The sequence below is a fragment of the Nyctereutes procyonoides genome, unplaced genomic scaffold (genome assembly GCF_905146905.1).
Source record: "Nyctereutes procyonoides isolate TBG_1078 unplaced genomic scaffold, NYPRO_anot_genome, whole genome shotgun sequence".
Taxonomy (NCBI): Eukaryota; Metazoa; Chordata; class Mammalia; order Carnivora; family Canidae; genus Nyctereutes; species Nyctereutes procyonoides.
In genome coordinates, this window is record NW_026575033.1 from 15,521,070 (window position 1) to 15,548,397 (window position 27,328).

Genomic DNA, 27,328 nt, shown 5'->3' on the forward strand with positions numbered 1-27,328 from the left:
CCCCTGGAGAGTTAGATCCTTTTGGCCTGGATTTACTATGAGCTCCTACCTTTATTTTCTTTTGCAGTCATCTGCAGGGCATCTCAGATTCTGCTCTCTGTCAAAGCTTGGTAGCACTGCCCTGACACATTGACAGTACTGTAAAGCTTACAGTAGTAAGTTGGGAGAACAGAGCATTAGTTAGAGACCCCAAAGACAATGATGTGTAGCCGTCAGACAGTTTTTCCAAATAAGCTCTCATTTCCAAATAATTGCTTGGCTGAAATTTTAAGAATGACATTTCCATAATAGTTTGATGATAAACATTAATTATAAGTGAGGTACATCCATGACATATTTTTGAAAAGCTTAAAAATATAGGTGACTTAAGAAGGACATTGTAATTATCAAGGAAAACAGACTAAGGATCTTCATGAGTGGTATCAGAAGCTTTTAGTCTTCTACTTGGATTAAAAACAGGCCCTTTGAATCCAGAACCCACTCCATTTCACTCCTTCCTTTCTGTCTGATCCCAACTGTGACCCTGTTCATCTTTATCTTCACGACAAGCACCCCACCCAGCCTTTGTGATCAGTAATTGATGTCAACCCCATATAGGTCATTTTCATTATACACACCGAAGTCTTATGGAGCCTACTATATGTCAGCATAGAGCATATACACACAAAAGTGAATAAAACATGGTCTCTCCCTCAGGCAAAAATGTGAATAATTAACCTCAAAAGGCAATATTTCCTAAAGTGCGAATGGTTAAAACATTTTGTGCAGGGGGTGTGGGTGAGAGGAGGAAGGGGAGGCTTATGGCCAAATAGATTTGGTAAATACTGAGTTCATTCAATACAAACAAGTTTCTTTATTTCTGGTCCTTGCAAAAACCCTTAATGGGCTAATGTACACCACTACTCCAAAGAGGAGATAGAAAATACATTATTTCCCAAACTTACTTGATTCTGGAACTCTCCTCTTCACATAGTATCCTATGGACTAATATGTGACAAGGTTCCCTTTGGTTCTGTACTGACGGCCAGGGGTGAAAAAAAACTCAGGGAAACAACACACAATGGAAAGTAATGTTACCCACTCTCCTGGGCAGCCAGATTTCTCTAGCTGATAAACATTTATGATGGGCCTACTGTGTGCTAAGCTGTGTGGCAAACATTATGATGACAAATCTCTACTACATAAAAAATGTTCTTTTCCAAAGGAAATTGTCCTTTCATTCCACATATTCCCATCATTTGTATTCTAAAGCATCAGATTGCAAACCAGATCACATTCATCTGTGTGTGAGTGTTTTACGCTCTTGCTAAGCAGGCAGATAACTATCATCAAAACTACAGCATGGGATAAGGGGGTTGCCAGCTAACTAACCTCCTTCCATCATATGCCCATGACCATCCTTTAAGCCTGAGACTCAAAGAACAGAAGAGCCAATGATCCAGCTTGGACAGTTTAGGTTTAATTCTGTTGGCAAGTGGGAAATGAAACATGATGAACTTTTGATGTTGTTTCCAACTCCAGGATTCCAAGAACATAAAAGGAATGCAGCAATTGTTAAAGAAAAACTGTCATCGCCCAGCACAAAAAGACAGGGAAAAGTCATTTTGGTGCCAAGCAACATGTATTCATTTACCTCTCAATCTTCAGTGACTAAAACCAAAGAATTTGTTGAACTATTAGAAACTGTAATGTCTTCTGTGCTCTTTGCTCTGGCATCATTTAGCCATTTCCCTGCTCCCAACCTCCCACCACAGAAGGTGTATGGTCAGTAGATCAAATTCAAATTTATAGAATTGCTCCTTGTTAGAAGTCTTGGTAAAAGATTTGATAGAAAAGGAGGCTTAAACACAAGGTTATGATAAAGATGGATTTAGGATAATCTGTGCACTTCAATTATCCATGCTTTCACTATCATTGATCTAGAGGTGGCTGTAATGTATTCCATCTAAAAAAGAAAGAGTAACGGAAGATGTATAACCCTCTTCTGTAGGCCAATACATTGTGAGAATTTTCTTTTAGGCATTACTGGACATTCTAATATCAAAAGATTACCAATGTTTTGCACAAAGATCTGATTTTATATATCTATACAGTGTTACTCCTTTTAAAATTTGAGGTTCTCAAAATTCAGTGTGATAACAAGTTTAAAAAAACAAATTCCATGTATGGATTAACATCTTTCAGACCTGGGCCTTTTCCTGTCCTTCCTCTTACTACATCAGTCCTGAGTTTATCCTCCTACCTGTGCACCTTGGCATTTCCCTCGGGTGGATTTCTCACTCTTACCTCCTTTATCCCCAATCCATCCTGTTTAATTCTGCTAATCTATTCTTTCTTTTAAACTTTCAAAAACTCTCTCTATGACTCATAAAAACATCAATGGTTTACCATCATCAAATTAAAGTTTATCTTCTGAGTCTGGCATTCCATCCGGTTCCAACCTACTTTTCAAGTCTACAGTAGTCATGCCATGTACCTGATACTTAATAAGCATTTCTTGGATGGTTGGATGGATGAATGGATGACTGGATGTTTGGATGGATGAAGGGATGGGTGATCAGATGTTTGGATGGATGGATGGATGAATGGATGATCAGATGTTTGGATGGATGGATGAATAGATATAAGGACAAATACAAGGACTATGCTCTAACCCAAAACACATTCTAATTTATCTACTTTACATATTCTTCTCAGAAAAGGACTTCTTTCCTACTTGCATGGGTTTTTGTATGACTTTTTTTTTTCATTTGATACCCCCTCTTACCTAACTCTGCCTGTTCAAATCTCTCTATGACTCAAGGCTCAGTTGAAGATTCAAGCCTTACCTTCTCTATCCACTCCAATCCAAAGTGATTTACCCCTTCCCTGAACCCCTAGTCATCATTCAACAAATGTTTATTAAATACATATTATTTACTACCCACTGTACTAGCCCTTGAGATTACAACTACCCTAATCCTTCATCTCTTCTTTTCCAGCACATAGTGTATAGACTTACACTCCAAAGAATTCCTAACACATTGTGTATCAGTAATTCAGCAAAAAGTAAACTGCATTACCTACAAGTGGCTTATGTCATGAGGCTGGAGTCTGGTGGCTGAGTTGCAGTCTTTGCACTGTAATCACCTCTGACTTAGGCAAGTCAGGAAATCCCAGATAGCTATCTTAAAACACATCCTATTTCTAGAGATCCTACATTTAGTCAGGGTAGACATAGTGCCTCCTGTATTCCTCAGTACCACAGAGATATCTGCTCTAGCACAATTTCTGAAGAGCCCACCCTGTCATCAAAGCCCAGGTTCTGAATTAACCCAACTCTGCCACTTAGATGTTCATTTCTTTGTGCCTCATATCAAACACGTTTATCGTATACTGGTTGCTTCAAAGATTAGATGAGTTAAGACGGAATCAAAAGAGAGTAAGTCCTCAATACATATTATTTTTATTAGCTCAAATGCATTTTTACTTCCTTTTTTTTTTGCATTTTTACTTCCAAGTAAGTATAAGCCAAATGTATATCTAATATAAATGAATAAAAAAATAAAACAAAGTAGGTAGCTCCTGGGCACTATAGCAACAGGCTTCCTTTCTAAGTGAATTTAGATAAAATACAGCATATGGGTGCCCCTTCTCACCTGGAGAATAGGGATTCTACTAGTATAATTGTTTTTGTGAAAAGCATACTTGGAGTTATGCTCAGGAATATGGTGCAAAGCTGGTAGAAGTTGCTAGCATGATGCTGGATATGGTGCATGTTTCTGATTTCCAACAAGCTTCCACTGAAATGATGCTGTGCATGTCATTAATGAGTATGATCATCATAGAACACAGGTCTGGTTCTATGAACCACTGTCTGAACTTAGGACCCCTTGGGATCTGTCGCGACTTTTAGTTTTGTGGGACCCAGAGATTTGTATTCCTCTGAGAAAACTGTCCTCTGTCAAAATGTCCTTACACTAGAAAAGAAACTCTATGTATATCATATGCAATTCATAAAGGAGGCAATCAGTTTATGGCATACAATGCTTAATATACCATCAATTAATTTTCAGTTCTTACCTGGTGCTTTGGTTATTATATGAAACTCTAACCCCAAATAATGACATTGCATTTATTGCATCAGACTTTATCTCTGACGATGCTTAGCATAATGCCACACTCACTGTACCTTAAAAAATATAGGTGCCTATAATTGCCAGATGTGCTGGAAAAAGCCCTTGAATGAGAATCAGGACACTTGGGTTCTGAACCTAGATTTGACATAAACATTGTATAAACTTGGAACAAGTTCCTTAAATTTTCTCAGTTATCAGCTTCTACATTGGTGCTACAATGTTTTACCACAGTAATTTATATGATGATAAAGATATAAAGAAAAGATGAAAATTTTTCTTGGTATGATACCAACAAGAGTTCTCTTGGAGCCTGGGTGGCTTAGTGGCTTAAGTGTCTTGAATTTGGCTCAGGTCATGACCTCAGGGTCCTGGAATAGAGCCCCACCTCCAGCCCCACCTTGGTCTCTGCACTCAGTGGGGAGTCTACTCTCTCTCTCTCTCTCTCTCTCTCTCTCTCTCTCTCCCCCCTCTCTCTTTCTCTCTCTCTCTCTTTCTGCCTCTCCCCCACTCCTGCTCTCTCTCTCTCTCTCAAAAAAAAAAAATAAAATATTTTTACATGTAATCCTCAATATATATTATTGCATTGAACCCTCTCTGCTATAAAAGAAACAGACTCTATTTACAGTAGTTAGGTGGTATTTGTATCCATTGTACAGATTTAAAAAACAACTTAGCCAGATTCAACATGTGTAGAAATTCGAAACCGTTCAAAAGCAGGCTCTTAATTACCAAGCTACAGGAAAACAAATCTATCCAAAGTATAGAAAAATGTGCCCTTACATTTGTGTATTATAAATTTCAGTTAATAAACTCATTTTAATAATAGTTATCACATATATTATACATTAATAATGTATAATAAAATAAAGAAAAAAGTGTCTAGCAAATTTATTTACAAGGAAATTTGAATTATTTCTTTGATCCTAGGAAAACATATTTGGTTTTGACTCTTTTTATGTGAAATCTGGATTTATATCTTTTCCATTAACTTGTCACCATACACACTGGTCCAGGGAGACTGAGCTGCTTCCAGGGAGTAAAAAAACCACTATAGACAAATACGGACTTCCTCTCCTCTGAGCTTCCGGCTTGAGTTGCGCTGCACCGACAGACATTCAAACAAAGGCAATAAAAGCATCTGCTATTTACACATTTCCAAAGCAGGACTGTGGAATCCATTCCGCCTCACTGGAATGAGATCTCCATGGCGACACTGACATCACGGAGCAGTCCTTATCTTTTCTTTTACAGGAGCGCCCTCTACCAACAATGGGATATCTCTGCAGCCATGGCCTCTTTTTTTTTTTTTTTAAAGCCATGCGAGTCATTGTGTCCCTATAAGGTGCCTCTCCTTGCGTGAAACACTAAAATATTTTACTATCACCTACCTAATGTATTTTAAGTGAAATTACGATCACAAAAGTAAAAGCCATGAAACTCACTCCATTTATTGGAATCACTGAGTATGCCATATCTTTTCTGTTTTAATTTTCTTTTCTTTTTAAAGTACTTATTTATAATTTCTCATTCTTCTTGATACCAGTTAAAGGGGACATACTGAAAGGTTCAGGTCTTTTTTTTTTTTAAGATTTTGTTTATTTATTCATGTGAAACACACAGCGAGAAGCAGAGACATAGGCAGAGGGAGAAGCAGGCTCCCTGCGGGGAATCTGATGCAGACTTGATCCTTGCACCTTGGGATCATGCCCTGAGCCAAAGGCAGATAGATGCTCAACCACTGAGCCACCCAGGCACCTCTGAAAGGTTCAGTTTTAAGGAGATGCTCTTTACCAAAAAGAAATGCTTATACCCGTGTTTAAAAAAATCCAATCACCTGTGCATCTAAAGCATCAGAATCAATAATCTCCTTCTTTCTGCACAATTCATAATGTGACCATTATAATTAGTTTTCAGCTAAAACTTGGCACATGTGGGCCTCCTCATCCCGCCAAAACCTAATTTTGATAAGGTTTCTTTTCCAATTTCATTCCATACTTGGCTTTTTTCTCCACCCTTAGCAGTGAGCATTGTTATGCACATGATATTATAACTCAACCACTGTGAATTTTTCTGTTCTATAATCATGTAACTCTATACATTTCTGATTCAATAATATGCCTATAATTTGTCTTATTGCCAAATATCAGGAATATGTTATATCATATTATTGTCAGTAAAAACACATCCTCCATTGTTTCTTTACTTTATCACTTTTTCATTTCTTTGATGATAAACTTATGTAAATAAATTTCTGATAAAGAAAAATCCCTTAAAGAAACTCTGGTTCTTGCCCAGAGAAAGATAAAGCCATTAAGAAAAGAAGTAAATTACTTAAATAATAATAACACAGAGAGGAAAATAAAGATCCTCAAACTACTTTTCACAAGTTTGAAGCTCTAAGACACTTTTTTTTTTTGCTGAGTCAATAAAAAAAAACCCCAACAATTATGAAATTGAGAGTATATTCATTCCTCGGTGGTGTTCTCAGCTGCTAGTCTACTGAACAGCAGCTAGGGCAGTGTACTGTGGAATATACTCTAACAGAACATATTCTTAAAGAAAAGGAGTCACTAAAACACTAGCTAATGTGAGGCATGTGTTGGGGATCTTGGCATGCAAGTAAAGCTAAAGCATGTGCATTACAAAAGTTGGGCTTCAAACCCAGAAAAATAAACCGAACCCACAAAACCCGTGTCAGGCCCACACCCTCCAGATATAGTTCTCTGGGTCGGGAGCTGAAAACGTATTTAGAGCAACCAGTTGCTCTCTTGCCATTTGGTTAACTCTTACTCAACTTGCATGTGACCAGTGAATCACAGTGCTGTGAATTTCCCTTCTGAGATTTTTCGAACGACCCTAAGGCCAGTGCCAAGATCCACAATGTGCCATGCCCAAAGACACTTGACTCATATCATTATACTGATTCCTCACAAGGACCCTTTAGTGAATCCTGATTTTTAAAAAGTTTCATAAGAAAAATCACAATACAAAGAATTGGTATCTGTGTGAGGTCTAAAACCATAAAGACAATCCTTCTGTCTTTTATATTCTTGCATACTGGCTTGTTGCTTAAGGTTGCAGGCAAAAAATGATATTCCTAAAGCTATGGAAGTATGTGCCTGCCAGGAACATTAGTAAATGTTGCTTGATATTGAAGTATGGAATTGGTTGCTTTAAATATTTCTACTTCTATTTCTAATCTACTTGCCTGGATAAATGGCTTAACATTAAAAGAGATTTTTAATTTGATTCAAACTAGTCTCCTCAAGTAAATGATGTTTTACTTTTTCTTTTTTTTTTTTTTTTAAAGATTTTATTTATTTATTCGCGAGAGACCCAGAGAGAAGGCAGAGACGTAGGCAGAGGGAGAAGCAGGCTCCTCACAGGGAGCCTGATGTGGAACTTGATCCCAGGACTCCGGGATCACGCCTTGAGCCAAAGGCAGATGCTCAACCATTGAGCCACCCACGTGCCCCAAATGATGTTTTCTAATGATAATACTGTAAAGCTAAAATCACCAAAATGATTGTTACTATTATCACCATCACTACCATGAGCATCAGCATTGTCTCCTAACCATCAGCACCACTGCCATCATCAACATCACCACCTCCATGGTCGGCGCTCTCATACAATTTTGGAAGTTTTTACCCCCCTTAAATAAGCTGAGGACAGAGCCTTTTGTCTTGTATGGGTTCAGTATTGGTCAGTGTTCTACTCATAAGATGGTTAACCATTTCTAACTGAGAATAATGATTCCAGTAGTATTTAGTACAAATGCAACCTAAAATTACATTCTAAAACTATTAAGTGAAAAATTGCTTTTTTTTTACCCAAACTCAAATGTAGCTAATAAAAACATTTATATAGCATTAAAAATATTACTGGAGTAAAGTACTCCTTCCAAAAATGTCCTTCAGAGTAAGTCAGCTTTTAAAATTGCCAATAAAAACATTCTCTGGAATAGTTTGAATAAGATACCATTTTTGCATAGTTGTATTAAGATTCAAGCACAGCTAAGAAAAGGCTGAGAGACAGAGATTGGCAGTGGTAAGATAAAAAATTTTACAGTCCAAAATGAAGGCTTGGTTTAAAATATTGTTTTTATAAATAAATGTTGATATGGGTGTACAACCATGAATACATACTTGGAGATATTCCTTACTCAATGGTCTTTTAGAAAATTATATATGGTGACCAAAACACTCTAGGCCAATATTTCTTCTTTGTCTTCATCTTATACCATATATATTAGAGTTTCCATAATTCTTTTTTAATCTAAATTTAGAGTTGAGTGAATAACAGGGCTGGTTGCCATTTCCCCACAATGCATGAGCTATGTGTGTAAAGCATAAGGACTTCAAATGCTTTCAGAGGCCTGGAAGGTAATACAAACAGTGAAGTGGGCCAGGCATAATAAAACACAGTGCAAATGGGGTGATAAATGGTAATTAACATAGGCAGACAATAGGAAATTGGTGGGGGAAGGTAATAAACTAGAACCCTCCCTTCTCCTAAGGGCAGCAGCTTGACACTTGTCATGCAGCAAAGTAAGGCCAGGGCTGCTAGACTGATTGAGTTTTTAAGAAAAAGTGAAATCAGATTTTCATTTAAAAGTCCCTGATTTTTGAAAGTTGGCAATAAATTCTTTTATTTTTTCTTTCTTAAAAAAAGCACTGTGCACTCCAAATAAAACACACCTGTGTCCTGGATTCGACCCATGGACAGGCAGTTTGCAATCTTTGGGGCAGAATTCCCCACTAAGTGGCCATTAGCAATGGTTAATGTGCACAAGGCGGGTCACCATGGTGTGCCAAAGTCGCAAGGAAGGCAATGAGGCTTCCCAACAGACCCCGATTGCTAGAATTTCTGAACATAGGGTAGGACATGGTCAAGACCCAACACATGTGCTTGCTTACACAGGTGTCCTGGGAAAAGGGTGGATTTGTCGACTGAACTTGTTTTTTGTGTCCTTCCTCTCTTCTACCCTCCCTTTCCCCTTCCCGGGAGAGAAGAGGAGTGAAATAGCATGGAGAATCAGTAACATGAAATTTCAGAGCAAATGTTACCAGCTCAGTAGAGACAGAACCAAATTAACTCCCTGTAATAAAGAGCAGAAGCACAGTTCACTTCTCTCTCCCACTCCTTATGGCAACTCCTGTCTACAAGGTCTAATGGTGGTTTCTTTCTTTTAAAAAAAAAAAAAAAAATTTTTATTTTTTTTTTAATGGTGGTTTCAATAGCTACTGGCTTCATCATAAAAATGAAAGGTCTCTTCTAAAAAAAATGAAAATCAATCATAAGCAGTAATTTTTTTTTATCACATCTGCTCTGCCCAATTATGAAAAACAACCATGGCTACTAAAAATTATTAGAAATGTTAGCACTAGTTGGAAGGGAGCAGAGTAAATAAAACTCAGCCATCTAGGGAAATAGATTTGGGGCCTAGCACATCAGAGTGAGAGGAGAAACTCAAGGGTTTTCACAAATAACTTCTTTCTTGGAAGGGGGGGGCGCTTGTGTTTTATTCTCGGCCTATCAGCTTCCCCCAGGTAGGAGGGACGGGGTGGGGGGGGAAGGGGAAAGGAAGAGGGGCTAGGAGGGGATGGCCTGCAGCTGCCCTTTGTACCCATATTCCAGGGCGGTGGCAATGGTGCGCATGTCCAGCTCGATTCTCCGATTTCCACATGTCCACATCCCCGATTTCCTTGAGTGCCTGATTGAAGTTCTCCACCATCCCGATCCACTGGCCTGTCTGCTTGGCAAACTGGGCGGCCTAGACCTGTAGGGTCTTCGCCTCGTGGTCCAGCTTTCTCTGGTTCATGGAGGCCTGGGCCACACCCACACTGAGGTGATGCAGCAGCGCTTCGGGGAGGCAGGTCGCTGCGGGGATGGCCTCCCGCCTCCTCTTCTCCTGCAGCTTCTTGCGTTCCCTCTGCTTGGCCTGGTGCTCCCTCAGCAGGCGCGACAGCACGGCGGCGGCAGCTCACAAATAACATCTAATGGCTAGTTTTACTTACTAGGTTTCTCACAAGTCAGGAGTAATTTGACATGATCCTTCCTTCCTTTCACAAACTTGTCTAATATTACTGCTGGCCTTCTCTCAAGTGAATATCTTTAAGGGTATATAAAGGGTTAGGCTCATTTTTACAGGGGACATCTACCTAGCACAGGGAGATTCTCTCAATATTTGGACAAGAACACTCATGTTTACATTTTCTAATGTTCTAGTTTTCACTTAACAATGCACCAATATAGACCGCATACAATAAAGCTGTCAATGACAATAGTGGCCTTGAAAAGTTTTGCATAGTAGCACTGGAATCAGAGAAAGTCACATTTAAAACTCAATTCCATTAATTACTAACTGGGTGAACCACAATTGGAAACCTCCTTTTCTTCATAGAGAGAATGAAGATAATATTGTATCCACCTCCCAGGATGGCAGAAAGAATTTGTTGAGATAATGTACCGACAGGTGTCAGGGAGAGGAACTGTTTAGTAATGAAAGGCAAAAAACAGTAATGAAAGGCCTTAAGTTAATGTTGCTGAAGCATAAACTTCCAAGATCACACTCAGAAAAGTCAATGATCACAGAATGGAAGGCAGAATAAATCAGCAGTTTCCTGTTTGTCCTCTCTTGCACTGCCTTTCTGCTGCAAATTATTCCATCTTACTGCTGTCAGACTTTAGACAACCGTAAGACATTAGAATTGCAATCAACACTAACCAAAGTGCATGAAAATAACATTTTCTTTCCCTCTGTGTATTATCTATTTTTCTTTCATATGTGAAGAATACAATGCAATAACTCTATTAATATGGCTATCTCCTTACATCCCCTGAAAAAATCATATTCTTTTCAAGTGCCTGACAAGTAGATGACTAAACATCCCCTCCATGCTGAAACATTTGTCCATGCCAATCACAATTTCCTTGATGTTAAGGGAAATGAAATCTAAGCATGAACTGCCATGATGAGCAGCCACTTACAGCTTTAAAACCATAAAAGAGGCATAACCGTTCAACAGGATTGAGCTTCTCTCCTCGTGTGTCATTTAGACAACTTCAGGTTTGAAATCTCCCCCATTATTAGGTCTCATTGATATAAATAAGGTTAAAATCACCATTACAACAACCATGCTACTATAAAGCATCATAATTTAATTTCTACAGTAACTGGGCTGGAAACTTCTTGCATTATTTGTAGTGTTATACTGCCCTTCAGTGTCCAAACATATGAACTGTTAACAATATTTTTTGAGCTCAAGAAATGTCTCTGTATGAACCTTTATAGAGAACAGAGTAATTGTTTTTTAACAGTATTTCAGTGAGGGGTGTTGCTATGGTTTAAGCTGTGCCTCCCCCCCAAACTCGTATGTCGGAATCCTAATTCCCAGTACCTCAAAATGTGACCTTATTTGGAAATTATGGTCTTTGCAGACATAATTAGTTAAGATGAGGTCATGCTGGAATGGGGTGGGCCTCTAATCTAATCTGTTGGCCTTATAAGAAGGGGATGTTCGGAGATGGACATGCACACAGGAAGAACATCATGTGATGATGAAGGCAGAGATCAGGGTGATGCTTCTAGAAGTCAAAGAATGCCAAAGATTGCCAGCAAAGCACCAGAAACCAGAAGCAGGCATGGGACAGATTCTCCTTCACAGCCCTCAGAAAGAATCAATCCTGCTAATCAGCCAATCCTGTTAATCCTTCATTAACCTGATTTTAGACTTCCGGCCTCCAGAATTATGAGACAATAAATTCCAGTTGTTTAATCACCCCACTTTGTGGTACTTTGTTACAGCAGCTCTAGCAAAACAATACAGGTGTATATCCTTCATGCACACAAAGATATGGAGTAACATAAAAATTTTCCACGAAACACACTCATCTCGTTTTAACCAAAAGGATTAAGAAGGGAGGTTCAAAGCATAACATTATTGTTAAACTTTAACCTGAGGATTTTTTTTAGTAGCATCAGCTGTTAGTGGCTTCATTGTCCTATTGTTAAGTTCTAGAGCATTTTAGAGACAAATTCTGAAGCCTAGAACACTTTATTCAAATATTATAGATGTTGTACTAACCTGTAAGAAAGGCAAACACATGATTTTTATTCCATGATTTTTATTTTTAACTGCCATTTATGCCAGTTAGCTTTTATGCCACAATGACCAATTCTTCATTGTAGGAGAGTTGTGCAGACTCTGGGTTATCTAGACTCTTATTTTCTCTTTGTCTTTTCTGCTTTGTTCATGGTTGGCCAGTTGTTTTACAAAATATATACAGGGTAGACTATTAAGAATAGAAAAGCCTTTATGGGATGTCTCCTTGACTTCTAAAATAGAAGCAGGGAAAGAACTAGTCCTGAAAATTCCCCAAGAACAAGTGGGTAACAGGCAGGACCCTAGACTACAGGGAATCAGAACTGGATTGTCATAATCTTGACTCAAAATCACTCTTGTGAGATCCTGATGTCTCTTCAGTGCCCTCTTGTTTTCTCTAAAGAGAGATTATACTAAATGAGTGGCAGCAATACCTCTTTTAGCTCTTTCAATTCATGACTTAGAAAGGACCACACGCAATAGACAAACTGGGGAGGCAAATGAATGTTTATCACGAGTCTACCAGGCCCAAGGTCCTAAAGATTAAATTCAGGTTTATTATCACATCGAGGGGCCTCTATAGTTAGACTAGTGGGTAACAATGAAAATATCATTGATTTTACAATTTATTATATGCTCTTATCTCATGCTCTGGTAAGGTAGAATATCAATAGAAAGCTTTGTTTGGGGCATGTTTTATGAATATGAAGACTGTGATTGTAAAGCACTGATTTTACGCTGAGAAGTGAAAGGTTATTACTAAATCTTTGGCATATTCTAGTCAATGATAACCTTAAAACTTCAATGTTCCAAGTGTTTCTAGAACCATGAAATAGTTAAATTATCACTGCAGGATTATAACATCTTGGGAAAATCCTTTATTTTTTTAAGATACGAAAATACTTCTAGAACCATGAAATAGTTAAATTATGACTACTATTTTATAAAGTTAAACTTGGGAAAACAGTCTTTTTTTTAATTAAGAGATACTTTTTAAAATGCAGTAAAATCCTCTTGTATTAAATTATAAGAAGATAATTGGGAATAATCATGAATTATTATGGGCCCTTTTCCATACAGAACTTCTGAAAATGAATTAAATTTAGAATATAACGGGATGTGTAAAATTACAGAATTAAAGACATTCAAAGGAATAATGCTGTGAAGTGCCAGGTTTTGAGAATTTATAATATAGGGTTGTGGAAAAAAAAAAAAAGAAAGAAACCACTTTCATTAACAATGAAACTATAAGAATTCCAGGAGCAAACATTTTATAAAAGAGGAAACGAACATACAAATTGTATGAATGCATGATTTAAGAATTCATAGACAGTGCCACAGTTTCAAAACTCTCCACATTGCTCTCCTATTTGGCACGTTCACTTTGCTACCTAAATCTCTGCCTCCTTGAAGCTATTAAATGCAGCTAACCAAATTACACTGAGGCATGTGGCTGGAAATATTTGTCTTCATATCATAAGTTTAAATCTTCATTACTGACTTGCCAGAACATACTTTTTAATGTTTTTTGCATCCAAGTTTTTCTAAACATACAAAAAAGTGAGCATCAAAAATAAACATTCTTATGACTTCCAAGGGGTTTTTGTAAACTGAACTTGTGGGAAAATCTGTCCCAGCTGCCTGTTTTTATAGATTCCAGGAACTAAGAATGGTTTTTTCATTTTAAAGGAATTGAAAAAAAATCAAAAGAAGAATAACATTTTGTGTTAGGTGCAATTCAGAGTTAGGTGTTCATGAATAAAGTTTTATTGGAACACAGGCAAGCTCACTGGCTTCCCTATAGTCTATGGCTGATTTTGCTCTACGATGGTGGAATCAGTAGCTATCTCAGAAACCAAATGGCTCAGAAAGCATAAGGTATCTTCTATCTGACTATTTCCAGAGAAAATGTGTTAACCTCTAATATAAGTCACAACTCTGGTTACTTTGATATGAAATCAGCAAGTTCCTTTATATCACATACCAGGTCTTAGGTTACCAGTGCAGTTCATTAATCTTTCTAAATCTAGCAGTCTCCTCAACACAGGGTAGGTTATTTCACAAATGTGTCACTCATGGTGCTAATAATTTTTAAAAATAAATATAAATTTAAAATTTAAAAATAAATACACACAACTAGCGAGCATTGTAGGAATATTCCTGTAGATGCCAATACCTTGCTACTCTGCTCAGGCCAATGATCCAGGCTAGGTGAGTGCTGGCCGTTTGTATCTGTATGACCAGTTGATCCAGCAGTGCCACTATTTCTTTCTTTTTTTTTTTTTTTAAAGATTTTATTTATTTATTCATGAGAAGAGAGAGAGAGAGACAGGCAGAGGGAGAAGCAGGCTCCACGCAGGGAGCCTGACACGGGACTCGATCTCGGGTCTCCAGGATCACACCCCAGGCCGAAGGCAGGTGCTAAACCACTGAGCCACCCAGGGATCCCAGTGCCACTATTTCTTTACTCTGACTCAAATTTAATTGAATTAACACCAGCACCTGGAGTTTCTGTACTGGGTATACATGGCCCTAATTCCATGTGATACTGACATGCTCTTCTCTAACCAAATTTTATTCATTTGGTTGTAAGTGATGTATCAACATTTATATATATATATTTTTTTTTAAAGATTTTTTTTTTATTTTTCACACACACATGCAGAGAGAGAGAGGCAGGGACACAGGCAGAGGGAGGAGCAGGCTCCATGCAGGGAGCCAGGATCACGCCTTGGGCTGAAGGCAGCGCCAAACTGCTGAGCCACCCGGGCTGCCCAACATTTAAAAAAAAAAAAAAAATATATATATATATATACACACACACACACATATATATATGTTTGTGGACATGTATATATATATATATATACACATATATATCTTAGTATATATAGATATATTAGTTTACCATATCTTAGTGGGTAATATATATATATATATACACACACACACACACACACACACACACACACACACACACACATATATATCTTGGTTTACCAGTTGCTGTGCAAAGCACAGAAAAAGAAACCTATTCACTGAAACCTTAAAATGTCCTCCCTTGAAGAAAAAAGTTCATTTGTGAGCAGCTAAGGACTAGTTAAAAAACCATGTTGTTTTCTTTTTCTGTAAGGACCAATTGGAAGCCACTGAGAATCAATCCACACTTAATTCCTGTTTTATTAGGCCCTGTCCACTTTTAGGGGTGCATTACCTGTGGGAATGTAGAATGGTACAGCCCTGGTGGAAAACAGTATGGAGGTTCTCCCCACATTCAAACATAGAATTACCATATGATCAGCAATTCCACTTCTGGGTGTCTACTCAAAAGAAGTGAAAGCAGAGACTTGACAAGATATTTGTACACTTATGGACACACCCATTATTCACAGCAGTCAAAAGGCAGAAGTAACCCAAGTGTCCATCAACAGAAGAATGAACAAACAAATGTGGTATAACAATACAGTGGAGTATAATCAGTCTTAAAGAGGGAAGACTGTCACATGCTACAACGTGGATGAGCCTTGAAGACATTATGCTAAGTAAAATAAACCAGTTACAAAATCCTCAAGGTCGTATGGTTCCACTTATATGAGGTAACCAGAATAGTCAAATTCCTAGAGGTAGAAAGTAGAATGGTGGCAGTTCCAGAGGTTTAATGGGTACAGAATTTCGGTTGGAGAAGATGAAAAAGTTCTCAAGATGGGTGGTGGTGCTGGTTACATAATCATGTGAAAGTACTTAATGTCACTAAACTGTACACTTAAAAATGGTTAAAACTGTGAATTTCATGTTATGTGTATTTTACCAAAATAAGAAAATACTGGCTTCCAAGAAAACATTAGTACACTCTCTAGCTGGACAAAATAGTGGTTACGTCCAGCAAGGACTTACTTGTGCTTTTCTCCCTCAAAGGTCTTACAGGAAGGACAGGAGGCAGCCTTGACTGAGTTTCCAGTGTGATCAAGGGCACTGTGTTGTTTTATCTAATTCTACAGCTTTCCAACCCTGGTGTCAGCATCTCCTTAATTCAGAATGTGACCACCGAGGTGCTGAATCACAGGGCTGATCCATAGCAGCTGTAACCCAGGAGTGGAGATGGGAGGGAGGAGAATGAACACAAGAATGGGAAGAGGGAAAGAATGGGAAGGGGAGAGGGGAGGCGATATGGGAAAGGAGTGTGGGCAGGGAAGTGGGGAGGAGAGAAGAGCAGAGAGAAAGCACAGAGTGTGATTTCTGTGACTAGTTCTCAGTGCCAGACCCCTGGTGCCAGCCCACAACTCCAGAGTTGTGTTCTAAGTGATTTCTCAGTGTCTTAATAAGCTCCAAGTTGCATGAGCTAACGTGGGTGGGATCCTGCTCCTGGCATCATACTGGACAATTAAGTGAACATTAGGCATACCCTGATGGCATACTCTGAGCTGCAGCCCTGCTAAACAACAGATCACATTTTCATGGAGGCATCAGGGTCACCTCAAAGCCCCTTAGAATCCAAGTCTGAATTCACCACAAGAACCGATCCATGCTCTGGGGGACAGGAAAGTAATCCTCTATGAGAGGACAGAGATCTACAGAACCTTCCTCATCTTCTGGAGTGGGGGCTTACAAAGCTCTGACACGCGCAGCTGAGAGGCTCTTCTTTTATAGGCTCTGTCAACCCCTAGCCACCCATACCTCTCTTCCAGTGCCTGCTGGCCTAGCAGCACTCCCATTGCCCTGGCTCAGCCCACGTGATATTCCTGGGCCTTCCCTCTGTCACCTCTCAATTAAGAAGGGAGGGAAGAAAACTGACTGGAAACATCTCTCCTAAATGTGAATGTTCCTGTTCTCCTGCCCCTCAATCCCCTCCAGTGTCAGTACTTTTAGAAAATGAAGCTTATGAAGCTAAGCACATATTTCACCGTGAAAGGTTCCCAGGCAACAAGGTAAAGTGAGGACAATTTGGAAGGAGGTGAGAAGAAGACACTTCATGGCCCAGAGCTAATTCTGGCTGTCCCTGAGTCAACTCCAGCTCCCCACGGCCATGAAATTATACAGCTTCTTCCAGTCACAGATTCTCTAAAATGTGTATCAGAGTTTACTGTGGATTCCTGGATAATGTCAATTTCTTGTGCATCATGTTGCTAAGGAACCATGTTGGGCGGGGCTGGGATCAGCTGGTTGACCTGCTCACTGAAGGACCCTTAGGCACAGGGGACCACAACCACTTCTCTGAGGTTTGAGCCTTGTTTTTTGCTTTTGTTTTTTTTAAAAAACAAGGGCTCCAGAATGGATTGCCACTCACCCTGGGGTGGGCTGGAGGACTTTTCAGGATGGGTAACTGAAGGCCAGCCAGGAGGTAGAGAGTTGGACATAAGTTTGGACCTACTTCGAGACAGGTTCATTCCGTCCTCACCCCTTCTCCGCACTCACTATTATCTCTCTTTCTCTCATAAATAATTTAAAAAAATATTTCTATATATTTATTCATGACACACACACACACACACAGAGAGAGAGAGAGAGAAAGAGGCAGAGACACAGGCAGAGGAGGGAGCAGGCCTCCCTCAAGGAGCCTGATGTGGGACTCGATCCCAGATTCCGGGATCATGCCCTGAACCAAAGGCAGATGTGCAACTGCTGGGCCACCCAGGTGTCCCTCTCATAAATAATTTTTGTACTATAATTTTTCGTTTCATGTTTAGTCAAACTGTATTTCAGTTCTGCCATCAGAGACCCATAAAAGGAAAATTTTAGTGGGCATAATCTTGGATCAATAATCGACACTTTCATTTCAAAATTATTAAGATATATGAATAATAGTCTGAGTAGTTTTTTCAAGTGTGATCTCCAATAAACAGAACCAGAAAGCGGTGTACCCACATGCTACTTTGGAAGTGTGCTAAACCACATGACCTCTGGTCTTGGCCAAGGTGGGTGAGCAGTTAAGTCGTAACTTGATCTGTACCTCCCTACACTTCTCTGAGAGATGAGTCATCTTACATTAAAATATGAGTCTGAAAAAAGAAGGAAAACAGATGCTTACAGTTTCCACAAGTCTAAATGATATAACTTGACAGAGCAAATACCTAACCATATGAAAATTGAGTGATAATGCAACATTGCTCTCAGATATGGGCAAGAAAATTCTGAAGAATGTAAAACCTTGACCTCAAAAACAATTCCAGAACCATAGTCATAGCTCAGAGTAAGTCCTAATACAAAGATCATAGTTGTTAAAGTTTTGTGAAATATTTACTCCCGGTTGGAGGTAATGAAACACTTCTGTTTAAATCTCAAAAGCAAAAGCATCCTTCCCTTTTTAAGGCACCAGGCAATAAATTTGATGAACACCTTCCACAGTTCTCATGGAGGTTCCCCCACCACTGGGCTGGAAGGGGTCAGTGTGAAAGGAAAGAAGTAGGGATACAGCTCCCCTGGGGGGAGCTTGGGGCCCTAAGCCGTCTGCAAAAGAGCACCTTTGTTCAAATAGCTTCCTCTGGCAGATTTTCCTCTTGCTTCTCTTCCCTGAACACCAGATAAGGCTGCTCCTGTTTACAATAACCATCATCTACAGTATTTGGTAGAAAGTCAAATTAACAGTAATAGCTGACCACACTGAACATAAAATGAGAGCATTATACTATGGCCCACAAGGCTGTCGATCTATTAGACCCGCTCTGAAACTCAATTATAATAGGTGACAGCTGAAATGCTTCTCTCACACAGGTGGGTTGCAAATGGGGGTAGTGCCACATCGAATTTCTGATTCATACATTATTTCTTCAATAGATTACATATTCTTGGCCTTCCTTTCTAAGGCAGAATAAGAGTAAAATAAGAAAAGGGAAAAACACCACCTTACATCAAGCCCAGAGGACATCTCTGCAAATAATTGCGCATCCGTGGACCCTGCCGAAAAGGTTTTTTTCAAAATGGTACAGACTCTCTAAACCCTGACCTTCTTCCACCGGCCATCTTAACCAACCAGTCAGCCAACAAGAAACAAAACAGTCTTCACCAGTTCAAAACAAAGCAAACGCTCCAGGTTAAATCTCTCTGGGTCTACACTAAAACAGTGCAAGTTAACAGAAAATGGAACTGGGGAAATCATCCCACCATGTAACAGGAGACCAGTGCCTCAAGCAAGTTTCACCTCTCCTACACCCGTAAGGAGACTAGTTTCGGAATCAACATTCGGGACACATAATCTGATTATCTGAAGCCATGATCACGTTGGTGTGGCATGTATAGTGGGTTGAATGGTGGCCCCCCAAAAGATATGTCCCAGTCCTAACCCCCAGACTGTTCATATGACACTATTTAGACACCTTATGGATCTCTCGAAATTAGATCCCTCTGAATTAACGGAGTCCAGTGACAGATGTCCTTATAAGTGACAGAAGAAAAGACAGAGAGGGGAGGGCAAAGGAAGACAGAGGCAGAGAGGGGAGTGATGTGGCCACAAGCCAAGGAATGCTTACAGTCACCAGAACCTGGAAGAGGCAAGAAGAATTCTCTTCTAGAGCCTTTGGAGAAAGCGCAGCCCTATTGCCATCTTGATTTCAGACTTCTGGCCTCTAATTTGCAAGAGAATGAATTTCTCTTGTTTTAAGCCAAGTTTGTGGTAATGTAGGGCAGCAGCCCCAGATGGCAGACATAGTCTGTGCACCAAAGCCTGCATATCTCCTCACTGGGGTCCCTCTTTGCTGCAGAAGTATTTGCCTCCACCCAACACACACTCACTCAGGTGTGACACAAGCAAAATCAGTTTGAGACCTGTCTCATCCATCTTCTTCCCATTCCTCCTCTCTCCCCTCCTCCCATCCCCCATTTTCTCTCCAACTCCTTCTCCTCCTCCTCCTCCCATCCCCATTTTCTTTCCATCCTTCCTCCCACCTCTCCTCCCATCCCTCACCTAAAGACCTCCTTTCTCTTTTCCTTCAGGGAACCAAGCTCCTCATTTTTGTTTTCTTTAAAACTGCTTAGCTTTCCTAAGTTTTGCTCATCTTCCTGGTGAGTAAAGAGAATTTTCACCCATGGACTCTGCCAGAAATTAGTTGAGAGCAACATCAGATTAAAATGACCCACATTCCCATATTGGAAGGCCGTTTGCTTTTCTTTTAGGTGTGAACAGGCCTCTAATGGTATTTGCATTTTTTGAAAGGTAGGAATTTCCTAGACAATCCTGCTTCTAATTTTTCTCCAAAGGATACACATGGTTAATTTCACAGATATTTTGGCTAGAGGAGAACTGGCAAAGGAGGGAAGCAAGAAGGGTAACGCCATTTCAGGGCCCCCAGTGCCACTGATGGGCCTCAGGCCACATACAGGGCAGTAAAAAAGCAGAGATCAGACTGGGCAGTATAGGAACCTTCCAGACCACGGAAATGGAACTACAAGGAAAGAGGGCCCAAGTCATGGAGAAACAATTTATATTCTCACTAAGGAAATATACCTGGTAAAGCAAAGCAAAAGTGCCAGGAATACACTCAGTTCAGTTAAAAAATGGGTCAAATCCAGCTGTTTGGCATCATGAAGCTCAGAGAGCCAACTGAAGTGATAGGATTTCCACCCTATGCGCCATTGTTGTGCTACAAATGAGGCAGGCAGAGAATAATCAACTGATTCCATGTAGCTGGAGCACTAAGAGAGAGAGAAAAAATCCAAAGGGGGTTCCCTGGACCCCAGATGGGAGCTCTACCATTAGGAACAATACGTACACATGCACTTGCTGAATGACACGACAGTGAAGCAGAGGCTCAGAGCTTGGTGAAAGTCCCATGAGAGGTGAGGAGACAGGAGGAGACGTGTGCTTTGATCAAGACTTCACAATAAGGGAACTCTCCCAGGGGCCCAATGCTGGGTTCTGGAGCTGCTAACACAATGCAGGGACGAAATCCCATCCTTGGGTTTTGTTTCCATTTGGCAGTACAGCGATCAAGGTACAAACTACTCCTATCTTCTAATAATAGTCCTACCTTGGACTTCCTTTCAATGTCTAGACTAAATCCTTTCAGTTCTTCCTTACTGCACTCCCAGGAGCTTCTTCTTTTTCATCCACATTATTAAAATTCTCATCCACAGACTGCTGACCACAGACTTGGATTCCTATCTCTTTCCCACTGCTCAAGTATTTCTACAGTCTTTGCCCTCTAATTGGTTCGACACCAGCACAGCTCTAGCCCACTCCTGCCCACAACCTGGGCCACATTTCTCTCCCCTTTCCTTCCCTTAAGATTTTTATGTGCTTCCCAAACACTTTTCACCAAATTCTTCCTCCATATCAATTCTCAATTACACAAATCCATCAACCCTTGGACATGTACTGACTGCCTACTAAGTGCTTAGCTTGTGTGTGTGTGTGTGTGTGTGTGTGTGTGTGTGTGTGTGTGTTTAGACAGGGAGTGAGAGAAGCAAGGAAGGCTGGAGACAGAGAGAGAAAGAGAGAAAGGCCTTATGTTCAGAGCTACACACAGAGTGCTCAATAAATACTCCTAAGGAATCTACAAGCACATAATTAGGATGGGGCCAGATTATAAAGGTTCATGAAAGACTAGGAGAGGCATTCTTCCTTAATATGGTGTGGATTGTGGAGTCACTGTAGGTTGCCAAACACAAAGAAGTGACCAGCAGTCTGCAGCATGTTAGAAAGGCATCAGGGAGACAGGGGTGGGAATTTGGGAGGGGGCACCACTGAAACAGATTTGGGAAAGAAGCAATGATGAATACTGCTGTGAAGATGGAAATGAGAAAGAAGCTTCAAAAGATGGCCAGAGTGCAAAAACAAAAGAACTATGTGGTGAATTAGGCATAAGGGACAAAGTAAAAGGAGGCTGAGTGGTGGTTCAAATACATCCTGTATATTGATAACCTTCCACCTTCTCCTGTAGGTCTGACCCCTTCCCTCTCTCTTCTGTCCGTGAAACATCATCAGTCATGGAACTCACAGTCCCCAAACTGAACAAATGCATGAGTTTTCCCACCACCCAGTGCCTGCTCTTCCCCACCTTTTGGTAATATCATTACTAATCCACTTGCCCACATCAGCTCCCAAAATATCCACGAAGAACACAGAAAAAGAAAGATGTGAAAGGGTTGAGGACAGCCAGATGGGTGTGGTGCCAAGGGAGAAGAGATGCTAGGAGGAGAGATGGTCAAGCAAGACAAAAATGCAACAAATCCCCTGGATTACATAGTTGGGTCCACTGTGACCCCACGAATATCCCTTCAATGGAATGGCACATGCACAGTCCAGTGAGCTGAGGATTAAATGGGAAGAAAGAAAACTCTGCCCACACAGAGGAACCCAAGTCCACTTGCTTGCAGAAAAGAACTCCCCTCATGCTCATGACCCACCTAATTCTTCTAGACACAAGACTCTCTTCTGGAAAGTTCTCCCCAACACCTCTGCCACTCCCTGATTGGACTGGATGTGTCCATGTCTCCTACAGGGCTCACCAGGCTCTTCTCTGTCAGAGCACAAACCTCTTTCCTTCTATGTCTTGGACTGTGAATAGGCATTTTCGTGTCCCCCACACTTCACCCAAAGCTTGACAAAGAGAAGGTGCTTCACAAACGAATAAATAAATGAGGAACAGAAGGAAATGAATGGAGAAACTTTCTTCAAAGGCTTGGATAAGAAAAGGAAGAGAGAGAGCTCAGCAGAGAGAAGGAGGAAGGGCCAAGGAAGCCTGTTTGGAGGAACGTGTTCAAAGGCTAAAATGAAGGAAATGTCAAGTAGTTGAAGATGCAAGGAAGAGGGAGCAATTGCTGACCAGGTCCCAGAGGACAGGGGCCAAGGGCACCCAGGGGTAGGAGCAAGCTTGGGGCAGGAAGAGCCAAACCTCCTTTCTGAGACTGTGAGGAAAGGAGGTAACGTACGTAAGGTTTCTGGGGTGAGGGAGAAGAGCAACAGTCTGGAAGTTGAATGTGTTTATGCTTTGGTACCTCTGAGTGAAATAAAAGGACCATATATAAATCAAATAGTAAAGAGATATTTAAAAAAAAACAAGTAGAAAAAATGACAAGTTAGGATAATTACCCAGGAGGAAATATTTATTGAGCACATGGTATATGCTAAGTGTTATGGGTCAGACTGGGTCTCCCGCTCCCAATGTGTATGTTGAAGTCCTAACTACTTAGCACCTCAAAATGTAACCGTACTTGAAGACAGAGATTTATAGAGGCAGCTGTATTAAAATAAGGCCATTAGGGTGGGCCCTAATCCAATCTGACTTGTGTTCTTATGAGAAGAGTAAATTTGGACAGACATACAGAGGGAAGATCTTGTATAGACAGAGAGACAAGACAACCATCTTCTAGCCAAGAAGAGGGGTCTCAGAAGAGACCAACCCTGCCAATGCCTTGATCTGGGACTTCTAGCCTCCACAACTATGAGAATATAAATTCTCAGTCTCGGGGTGCCTGGGTGGCCCTGTTAGTTTAGTGTTTGCCTTCGGCTCAGGTCATGATCCTGGGGTCTTGGGATCAAGCCCCACATCAGACTCCCTGCTCAGAGGGGAGCTTGTTTCTCCCTCTCCCTCTGCCCCTTCCCCTGTTCATGCTCTCTCTTGCTCACACTCTCTCTCTCAGATAAATAAATAAAAATAAATAAATTCCCAGTCTCTGGTACTTTGTTCCGTTGCCCAAGCTCACGAATACACCAGGCATGGAGATAAGAACTTTAGCGTAATTAACTAATTTAAATTAACAGCCCTAGGAGGCAGGTGTCATTGCCATCCTTGGTCCGCAGCAAGGAGGTGAGGGAGACGTTGTGGAATGTCTCCAAGGACACAGAACCTGTGTATGACCACATCAGTCTGACTCCAGGGGTCTCAATCCTTATGAAGTGTTCCATGACCAAAGACTGGTTAAGGGCATATTTCAAGTCAACTCTGGTTGAAAACCACATCTTTGAAAAGCAACAGTCTCCACCATTAACTATTTCCCCAGCCATGAACAGGAGCAAAGAGGGCAGATGGGGCTTATGGTGTGGACTGGGCAGTGGACAAAGGTATCAGAGATCAGGGTGAGTGAGGCATACACAGGAAAAAACACATACGAGCCATGGTGGAGAGCCAGAGATGACTGGGGAGACAAGGGTTCTGACCTACATGGGGCTGGAGACCCCACTGTCCTATGTCATTCAGCTTATCACGGTGCCAGCCTGGCATGCCATAGACACAGGATGCAGAGTTTCAGGGATGTCACATCAAGATATCTACTCACCATTTCTAGACAAGTCTCGCTTCACACTGTATGTGAAGCAGCGTCAGGGAGCCTATCTCATCAACAAACTCAAAGGTAAAGCCAGGGACACCTCCTGAGCTGGCTGTCACTTCCACCCTGACCCCATTTTGTACCACAGCTCTGACACTATCGTTTAGTATAAAATGGTTCTGGGGGCACCTGCCTTCGGCCCAGGCTGTGATCCTGGTGCCCCGGGATTGAGTGTGATCCTGGTGTCCCGGGATTGAGTCCCACATCAGGCTCCCTGCATGGAGCCTGCTTCTCCCTCTGCCTGTGTCTCTGCCTGTGTCTCTGTCTCTGTCTCCCTGTCTCTCATGAATAAATAAATAAAATCTTTTAAATAAATGGTTCTGAAATGGGAAAGAAAGGGAAAGGAGGTCTGTGACCCATAAGCAAGAGGTAAGTTTGTTTTTTGAAATCCTGAGTTTGAGCATCACACAGATCTGCCTATGTTTCTTCTCTTGCTTTCCACTGCTCTGGCCTAACTCAACTGAAGCCACTTTATGGATTTCATAGAAGGGCTAAGTGGAAACCCAGCATCTAATGTCATTTGGGCTAATCTTTCTCACTCTCCTTGTGCCAACTCACCAGGGCAGGAAGCCCTCCCTATCTACTCTGAAAGTCAGTGGCCATTTACTTGATGTGACTTGGAAACTTTCACAATGGACATTAGCCTCAAACCCAAAGTGCTCCTTCCTGCAACTTGTAGGGGGCCACATAACTCCACCCCAAGTTTCCCCAACCAGAGTGGTACTGGTAGACTAACTGGGACACTGTCTTGTCAATGACACAGACAGGAGACAGCCTTACAGGGAGTCCCTGTGGCACCCTACAGCATGAGTTGTTATCCAATTAACCTAATTGTTTCCCCAAGCTCCAAAAGGATGAGGACACAGAAAAGGTTCTCTTTGGAACAGTGTGAAGGGGTAGGCTTGGAGGCTGCAGTGAGGGAGGGAGGAGCTGTCCTGCTCAGTTCAGGTCAATCCAAGGATGACAGGAGGGGCCCAGTGGGTAAGGAAGGACTGCACAGATACATTAAGCTGGTGGGTGGTGGCAGCAGTCAGAAACCAAAAGGAAGTTCTGGAACACCTCTCCTCTGTCAGCATTTTTCCAAGGCTGGCATAACGTTTACCTCCTCTCCCTCACAACCTCAGAGACACTTCTGCACACTGTTATGGATGAACCTTTAGCCATGAGCTTGAGGCAAAATTGCGTGAATGGTAATAAGAAAGGCTGTCCCGGGACCTCAACTTTTCTTAGGTTAGGAATGAGGCTTTGTTGGAAACTGTACAAAACAACTCTTTCAGGCGGTTCCAGTGAGCAGACCAAATCATCAGTGCAATGTCCTAAAACAATTAACCCAGCTGTAGAAGGCTCCTTAGTACAATCTGGATATTACTCTTTAAAGAATTGTGTCGGTAACACTCTGAAAGTTTCACTTGCAGAATTCACACTTTCTCCAGCTCTTTACAAAATGACAAATATAAGACACTCTTTCCTAAATATATATGAATTCAAATTATAATAGCTGTTCTGAATATATAAACTACTTCATGTATACCAAGAGACCAGATGCAAAGCCATATTCTTTGTAAATTCCAGTTGATTACGGTCTTCCTCAGAGTGTCTGAGCTGCCTGGACAAGTCTTCCCTTTGTACAACTTCTGCACTCCTTCACTGGGGACTAGCAGGCACGAAAGGTATGTTAGCCACTCACGGCCCACCTCAAATAAGTTCCCTGAGAGCAAGCAAAGGATTCATGTGTATGAGGACTGGTTTCTGATAAACCCCACTTCATTGGAGGAGTGTTGCAAAACACTCACAACTTGAGCATATTGCTCTGATTACTGAATATTAAAATTGCTGATGAAAGTTTAGAAATGCATGCATTTAATACAGATCACCACGAGTGTTCTGATGACCTATCTCTTGTCTCTTCTCCAGGGCACCTTGAGTAACAAGGGAGAGAAAATACCCATGAGGTTGGAACACAGAGCCAGGTGTGGACACAAACAAGGTAAAAAGAGGTTGAGAAGGAGTGGGTTTAGAAAAATCCAGTTCACCCAAACGGGTCTGCTCCTCAGTAACTAAAGCAATAATAAGCACATGAGTATAGTTCTATGCTCAGCGACTAACTCCAAACCCACATGGCATCCTAGGAGTGTAGAAGAGACGGAGAGGTGTTCATTTTTCTTCCCCATAAGGAAAGTGAAGGCGGGAAGAGGGAATTTAGATACAACTTTGGGAATAGGGCTAACCTACCCTACACGATGGGCCAACTGCACTGCCAACAGTTCTGTGAGTGCTTGAGCGCCAGCTCCATTGGTGGACTGGGGTAGATAATATGAAGTAGAATGCCATGGGCCCTGGATGAAATCCTAATGACTTGTTACTAATGATTTGTAATAAATCAATATCTGTTTCAGATACTGTGTTGACATGATATGAAGAAAGCACTTGCCTATCTAAGAATTGATTTTCTGCTTTGTACGATTCATCATGCCCTTCCTCTCTTTAGTTAAGTCTACATACAATCCTTCTGTAATCAATTTCCCATTTTTAACGCTACTCTTTAAAACAAGGTTATTATTAAGAAGGAAAAAATTAGAAATGATACATAGCAAACTAATTTGCCATTTAACAATGCAATGTAATTTGAAAACCGCTGAAAGAACGATCGACATATATAACATATTTGTCCACATGGTGTCACTAGAAGCCCAGGAAAGTCAAATCTCAACCTGCGCTATTACATCAGACTTCTGTGCCGGCTTTTTTTTTTTTTTTTTTTTTTTTTTAATCCTTTAAATGCCCCCATTTCATTCAAAGTGATTACAAAGCGAAAATGGTATGAATTAGAAGAGGAATAAA

General features: G+C 40.8%; 1 protein-coding gene and 1 pseudogene across 5 annotated transcripts in view; both read right to left on the bottom strand.

Moving 5' to 3' along the window:
- The window catches only part of DCLK1 (doublecortin like kinase 1), a 335,386-nt gene that overhangs the window by 161,405 nt on the left and 146,653 nt on the right, over positions 1-27,328 (bottom strand). The gene's annotated exons all lie outside the window — the stretch shown is intronic.
- Positions 9,714-17,610, bottom strand: LOC129504481 (biogenesis of lysosome-related organelles complex 1 subunit 1-like; annotated as a pseudogene).